The following is an 8,587-nucleotide window of genomic DNA, read 5'->3' as shown; positions in this document are numbered from 1 at the left end:
TTACCAGACAGTGATACTAACCAACGGAGTCGCATCAGTTTCAAGTTTCTGCGGGAAACGGGGACAATGCTGCTTTGTATTTATGGTCATTAGTATCAACCAGGCTGACACTCCAAGAGTTACAATATAACCAGGGATACTCTACAACATATTCTACCTGATATAACGGATCAACACACTCACGTGTTTCTGGAGTAGGAGTAGCTGGTGTTTTGCCCGTGTCTTGTTGGAAACAAATTTATAAAACGTAAAGAGAAACACACGTTAGGAAACGCACGAAGACAAAGCTGAGAAACAAGGTAGAGAAACAGAGATGAGAATTTCCAAGAGGTGACAAAACAAGGAAGACAGAGGTGAGAAACAACAGTGGAAAACAAGGTGAAAGACACTAGAATTAGAAACATAGGCGAGATAGAAGGATCATGAGATAAGTAAAGGGAAACAAAGATAAGAAACAAATATAAATATAATGTCTGAAACAAGAATGAGATGAAATATCTCGAAACTAAGACAAAAGTATAATCGAGAAACTGTAACGAGAAACAATGGTGAGAAACCAAAACAAGAAACACGAATGTGAAGGTGATAATCAAAGGCGAGAACCAAGTAAGGTGAGGTGAGGTGAAATTGGGTCTATCGTCGTGCTTGAGAATATTTCGCTCATATGACGACGTGCATGCGTGTGTATGTGTATGTGCGGCTGCTTGTACTAGCCCAGGCTGAAGCTGGTTTTATAGTGCTAGCCCACTGAGATACCATGCCGCAGTGAAGCATGAATACCCCACTCAGACACATTATACTGACTCCGAGCCGACCAGTCCTTGTTGTACCCATTAATGCCGAGCACCAGGCAGGGATCAACAAGTACCATATTTAAACGTCCTTTGGTATGACGCGGTCGGGGATCGAACCCGCGACCTTCCGCTCTCCGGGCGGACGCTCTAACCACTACACCAAGAGAACCAAGTAAGAAAGGATGAGAAACTATAAGATGGGAAACTAAAAGTAAAGTTAAAAATCAGGATGGAAAGCCGAGAGAAACCAATGATTGAATAAGGTGTAAGCGTTGGGAAAGAAGGATGAGAAACACGGGAGAGAAATATAGATATGAAACTAACGACGAGAAAAAAAGAGAAACAAAATTTGAAATATCTGAGAAAGACGAGAAACACATTTTTACAAACTCTGTGGTCATGTATAGTTGTATATTTCCCTGTTTGTTACTTATAAATGAATACGAAAATGTGATAAAAACAAATTAACTATGGATAACAAAATGACGCACTAACTAAGCGTGACGGTATGCGGCAGGCGAAAAAAATAACAGTATCGTATAATAAACGGCACACCGCAGCGTAAAACGTCTCTCATTTCCTCATGACATGCCTGCAAGCATCTACTCAAAAGAGTAATAGACTCATATACTCGGAATCTCCCAGAGAATTAACAGTTTATTAAGAAAATACCTTACAAAACCTCTCATATACGCACATGATCTTATGCTGTGTGTGTTTCCTGATATTGACATATTTCTCTTAAAGGCACATGTGATTACTTGCCATTCATGTTCGATTTATAGTTATTACCTACGAGGGCGAAAATATCAGGGTTCATATTTTTAATACGATGCCCAAGGGCAAAATATCACTTTGTCATGGTGACGTGAGGTCATGAACAATGCCATGACGTCACGTTTCTTCTATGACGTTGCGTTCTACATACGGAGACGGCGAGTAGCCAGCCTAAGTTTGAAAGTAGATAAGGGTTTATTTTCCTCAATTTAACGACTTCGGTAATAAATAGAATATTATATTCGTGCCTATATCATACTATGTTTACGACACAACACTCGCTCCCACTCGGGAAATACCGTTCAGGCACTCGTGTCCTAAACATAGTGTGACACGGTCACTCATATAATATCTTCTATTTATGTCGATCTCTCTCGCCAGCCAAAACGGATGAACTCATCATTAACCCTTTCCCCAGCTGCATTTTTCCCATATACATTTTGTCCTGGTTTTCGCAAATTTGCATATATATATATGAATAATGACGTCATCCACCCAGCCAATCAGATGACAGCCAGCCTCATTGTACCACGTGATCCATCCAAAGTCTCCTGGACCGGAAAGCGGCGGTGGATGTCTGAAACAATGTTAATGACATTAAGTAAAATCGTGACTCTGCAACATTTAAATTGAAACCACCGTGTTAAATTTTATTTGTTGTTTTACGCCGCATTCAGAATTATTCTAGCTTCCTATAACGGCGGCCTGTAAATAGTCGTAAATAGCTGAAACCACGAACACAGATACCAGTCACAACATGGATTTGCTGATTTCCACAACCAAGCACTTGTTAATGTAAACTTTTACATTGCAAGCTTGAAGACTTGTGCGCAGCTCATCTTGCGTATCCGCACTCGCCGGCAATGCCTAGTCAGCACCAGACCCGTGATCTTGTAACAGTAACCCCTGCTGGTCGTAAGAGGCGACTAACGGGATTGGGTGGTCAGGCTCACTGACTTGGTTGACACATGTAATCGGTTCCCAATTGCGTAGATCTATGCTCATGCTGTTGATCACTGGATTGTCTGGTCCAGACATTATTATTTACAGACCGCCGCCATATGCTGAGCGCGGCGTAAATCTCAACTCACTCACTCACTCACTCGCTAGCGCCAATATTCTCTATCTTGCAGGAAAGCGCTAATGTCACTGTTATCACTGACGCGTACGCTTATGAACCATGGCACTGTTTATTCATATATTTATAGCATGCTTACATACGGGTCCTGAAATCGGATCTGAATTAGATATTTAATTCATCACGTTCGCATAACTTAAAATTATATGTAATTAAAATTGATAATAAACTTATTGTCAAGCAAATAACCCAACACGAAACAGACACTATCCTGGTGATATGATATTATGGTTCTTACACGAACGGGGAGCAGACGTGAGACGGTCACGTGATCCGACCAGACGATAGTTGAGCCGGTACGTTCCGGTCAGACGGACGAGGACTGTGGAGATGTGATTCACCAACGTCTGAACATCGTCTGGGCGAGGACTTCCACGTCCCCTGAATGTACTACCCCTGTCACCATAGAGTAGATCCGCCTGCAAAAGCTCCTGTCGCCCGAGAAGGTGTTGCAAACGATCGGCGGTAGCAAATAGTTCCGCCATTATGTCAGTGCAGGAAGCCCCAGCCATTTCTTATGACTTGCAAATTGACGAACCTGTGTGAAAAGTGAATATTGCAACAATATGAAATTGGGACTTAGATGTATGTCATGTACAAACACTTTCTTGACCCAACAGCGTAGATCGGTGCTTATTATATCAATCAGTGGATTGTCGGCTCCAGATTCGATTATTTCCTGACAGTCATTTACTTTGAATATTGAGTGCGGTGTTAAACAACAGCCAACTACTTCTTTTCAATTAATGTACATGCATTGTATGCCAAACGCTGAGCACGTCACTCTGCATTCAGCATGTGTTATCGAAATAAATTGTTCCATTGCACCATTCAGAAAACGCTCACTAACTTGCATATTGCCCTCGCAACAACAGTCATGACATAAATCAACTTTAGAGATCGGTTAAACTACAATAGACATATATTGTCCTAGTTCTCTGTCTCTGTCTTATCTGTGCGTCATATCTGTCTTGTCTGCATGTTATATCTGACGTGCAGACTCACGGGCAAGGCGGATATAACATGCAGACACACAGACAAGACAGATATGATATGCAGACGTGACGGATATGACTGGCAGACGTGACGGATGTGACACACAGACAAGACTGATATGACACAGACAAGACAGATATGACATGCAGACAGTACGGATATGACAAACAGACAATACAGGTATGACATGCAGACAAGACAGATATGATATACAAACGAGACGGATATGACAGACAGACAATACAGGTATGACATGCAGACAAGACAGATATGATATACCAACAAGACGGATATGACAGACAGACAATACTGATATGATATGCAGATATGATATACAAACGAGACGTATATGACAAACAGACAAGACAGATATGATATACAACAACAGATATGACAGAGATATGATATGATATGCAGATAAGACAGATATGATATACAAACGAGACGGATATGACAAACAGACAAGACAGATATGACAGGACACAAGACATGATATGACAAGACAGACAATACAATACAGATATGACATGCAGACAAGACAGATATGATATACAAACAAGACGGATATGACAAACAGACAACACAATGACAACACAGGTAAGACAGGTAGACAGGACAGGCAGACAAGACAGATATGATATACAGACAAGACGGATATGACAGACAAAGACGACAGATATGACACACAGACAAGACAGATATGACATACAGACAAGACGGATATGACATGACAAACAGACAATACAGGTATGACATGCACACAAGACAGACAGATATGACACAGACGATAAAGACAAGACAGATACACACAGAAACAGACAGGCACAAAGATGACAGACAAAGACATGACACACAGACAACATACGGATATGACAAACAGACAATACAGGTATGACATGCAGACAAGGCAGATATGATATACAAACAAGACGGATATGACAAACAGACAACACAATGACAACACAGGTAAGACAGGTAGACAGGACAGGCAGACAAGACAGATATGGCACAGAGAAACACACAGGCACAAAGACGACATATATGACACACAGACAACACAAGTATGACACACAGACAACACAGGTATGACAGGCAGACAATACAGGTATGACATGCACACAAGACAGATGTGACACAGAGAAACAGACAGGCACAAAGACAAGACATATATGACACACAGACAACACAAGTATGACAGGCAGACAATACAGGTATGACAGGCAGACAATACAGGTATGACATGCATACAAGACAGATGTGACACACAGACGTAAAGACAAGACAGATATGGCACAGAGAAACACACAGGCACAAAGACGACATATATGACACACAGACAACACAAGTATGACACACAGACAACACAGGTATGACAGGCAGACAATACAGGTATGACATGCATACAAGACAGATGTGACACACAGACGTAAAGACAAGACAGATATGGCACAGAGAAACAGACAGGCACAAAGACTAGACATATATGACACACAGACAACACAGGTATGACACACAGACAACACAGGTATGACATGCAGAGAATACAGGTATGACATGCACACAAGACAGATGTGACACACAGACGTAAAGACAAGACAGATATGACACACAGATATGTAGACAAGTTGGTCTTCTGTGTTATGATATTACAGGTGTTGCTTGTAGTACAATACTGAAGAGATATACGAAATAAGCTCACAATAAAATGTCGACTAGCTGGGTATGATATAAAATGATTGCCTCACCTGATTAAGTAGACAACAGCGTTAAGTCACCCCTTTGCGTGTAGCGGTAACCGACCTCTGAGTTGGGTAATGCCCAGCACTGGTCAGCGATGGACACGTCGCGCTGGTCAAGTGGGTCAGTCGGCGTCTAGACGCTATGCAAATCGTGCAGTAATAATCTGTCTCAATACGTGAAGCCGGAAAGTATAGGACATGTGTGATATAAATATGACTGTGTGTATAGTTTTGCCTCCATTGGTTGTAATTAGGGTGGGATGTCTGGGTTCTGGCTGTAGACGTCTGAAATGAGAGGTCAAAGTGGAATATTTTTATGTCTCGGGCGTTTCACTTGTAAAATGTATACGTCCAAAACATTTAGAGAATTATTTGCTGCACTGAATAACGTTTTCTTTGACAATGACTAACACAGGATTTTAAAGAGATTTACAGATTAGACATTAACATGACAAAACACTGTGATATCGACATCATAGGCAGGCACGTAGACGAAATGTAGACAGATCAAAAGTTACAGAGACAGGGATCTGTAACCCGACAAAATAGACAAATGGTCGTGTATATGAAACAAAACAGACATACAGATAAAACTGGCATGCGGAGTCGGACAGATAAAGTTAAAAGACATGGCATGTATGACGGACAGACATGTACACATGTCATACACAGACAAGACATACATGGCAGGTAGACATGCATGATAAGTCAGATCTTGCAGACAGACAAGAAGATAAGACAGATGTGACAGACAGACAGACATGAAGATAAGACAGATATGACAGACAGACATGAAGATAAGACAGATGTGACAGACAGACAGACATGAAGATAAGACAGATATGACAGACAGACATGAAGATAAGACAGATGTGACAGACAGACAGACATGAAGATAAGACAGATATGACAGACAGACATGAAGATAAGACAGATGTGACAGACAGACATGAAGATAAGACAGATATGACAGACAGACATGAAGATAAGACAGATGTGACAGACAGACATGAACATAAGACAGATGTGACAGACAGACATGAAGATAAGACAGATATGACAGACAGACATGAACATAAGACAGATGTGACAGACAGACATGAAGATAAGACAGATATAACAGACAGACATGAAGATAAGACAGATGTGACAGACAGACATGAAGATAAGACAGATGTTGCAGACAGACAAGAAGATAAGACAGATGTGACAGACAGACATGAAGATAAGACAGATGTGACAGACAGACATGAAGATAAGACAGATGTGACAGACAGACAGACATGAAGATAAGACAGATATGACAGACAGACATGAAGATAAGACAGATTTGACAGACAGACATGAAGATAAGACAGATATGACAGACAGACATGCAGATAAGACAGATGTGACAGACAGACATGAAGATAAGACAGATGTTGCAGACAGACATGAAGATAAGACAGATGTGACAGACAGACAGACATGAAGATAAGACAGATGTGACAGACAGACAGACATGAAGATAAGACAGATGCGACAGACAGACATGAAGACAAGTCAGATGTTGCAGCCAGACAAGAAGATAAGACAGATGTGACAGACAGACATGAAGATAAGACAGATATGACAGAAAGACATGAAGATAAGACAGATGTGACAGACAGACATGAAGATAAGACAGATGTGACAGACAGACAGACAGACAGACAAACATATAGATAACACAGATGTGACAGACATACAGACATGCAGATAAGACAGAAGTGACAGACAGATATGCAGATAAGACAGATGTGACAGACATACAGACATGTAGATAAGACAGATGTGACAGACAGACAGACATTTAGACATGGCGTGTTTGATAAGACAAATATGAGAGACAGACATGAACCCAAGATAGATATGACAGACAGACATGTACCCAAGATACATATGACTGACAGACATGTACCTAAGATAGATATGACAGACAGACATGTACCCAAGATAGATATGACTGACAGAGAGACATGTACCCAAGATAGATATGACTGACAGAGAGACATGTACCCAAGATATATATGACTGACAGAGAGACATGTAGCCAAGATCGATATGACTGACAGACATGTATCCAAGATAGATATGACTGACAGAGAGACATGTAACCAAGATATATATGACTGACAGAGAGACATGTACCCAAAATATATATGACTGACAGAGAGACATGTACCAAAGATACATATGACTGACGGAGAGACATGTACCCAAGATATATATGACTGACGGAGAGACATGTACCCAAGATATATATGACTGACAGACATGTACCCAAGATACATATGACTGACAGACATGTACCCAAGATACATATGACTGACAAAGAGACATGTACCCAAGATAGATATGACTGACAGAGAGACATGTACCCAAGATCGATATGACTGACAAACATGTACCCAAGATATATATGACTGACGGAGAGACATGTACCCAAGATATATATGACTGACAGAGAGCCATGTACCCAAGATATATATGACTGACAGACATGTACCCAAGATATATATGACTAACAGAGAGACATGTACCCAAGGTAGATATGACAGACAGACATGTACCCAAGATATATATGACTGACAGAGAGACATGTACCCAAGATAGATATGACTGACAGACATGTACCCAAGATATATATGACTGACAGAGAGACATGTACCCAAGATATATATGACTGACAGACATGTACCCAAGATAGATATGACAGACAGACATGTACCCAAGATAGATATGACAGACAGACATGTACCCAAGATAAAGATAGATATGACAGACAAACATGTCCCCAAGATATATATGACAGAGAGACATGTACCCAAGGTAGATATGACAGACAGACATGTACCCAAGATATATATGACTGACAGAGAGACATGTACCCAAGATAGATATGACTGACAGACATGTACCCAAGATACATATGACTGACAGAGAGACATGTACCCAAGATATATATGACTGACAGAGAGACATGTACCCAAGATCGATATGACTGACAGACATGTACCCAAGATAGATATGACTGACAGACATGTACCCAAGATATATATGACTGACAGACATGTACCCAAGATAGATATGACTGACAGAGAGACATGTACCCAAGGTAGATA

General features: G+C 40.8%; 1 long non-coding RNA gene across 1 annotated transcript; it reads right to left on the bottom strand.

Moving 5' to 3' along the window:
• Positions 1 to 1,491: 1,491 nt before the first annotated feature.
• LOC124270597 lies at positions 1,492 to 5,678 on the bottom strand. The gene is made up of 3 exons (XR_006896832.1): positions 5,451 to 5,678; positions 2,948 to 3,247; positions 1,492 to 2,148 (listed from the first exon to the last, which is right to left on the bottom strand). It is a non-coding gene; the product is annotated as an uncharacterized LOC124270597 (long non-coding RNA).
• Positions 5,679 to 8,587: the final 2,909 nt, after the last annotated feature.

This window comes from Haliotis rubra, unplaced genomic scaffold (assembly GCF_003918875.1).
Source record: "Haliotis rubra isolate DU_JTF1 unplaced genomic scaffold, ASM391887v1 Scf153, whole genome shotgun sequence".
Classification (NCBI taxonomy): Eukaryota; Metazoa; Mollusca; class Gastropoda; order Lepetellida; family Haliotidae; genus Haliotis; species Haliotis rubra.
The sequence above is the reverse complement of the archived record's forward strand: the minus strand, read 5'-3'. Positions and strand labels throughout refer to the sequence as shown.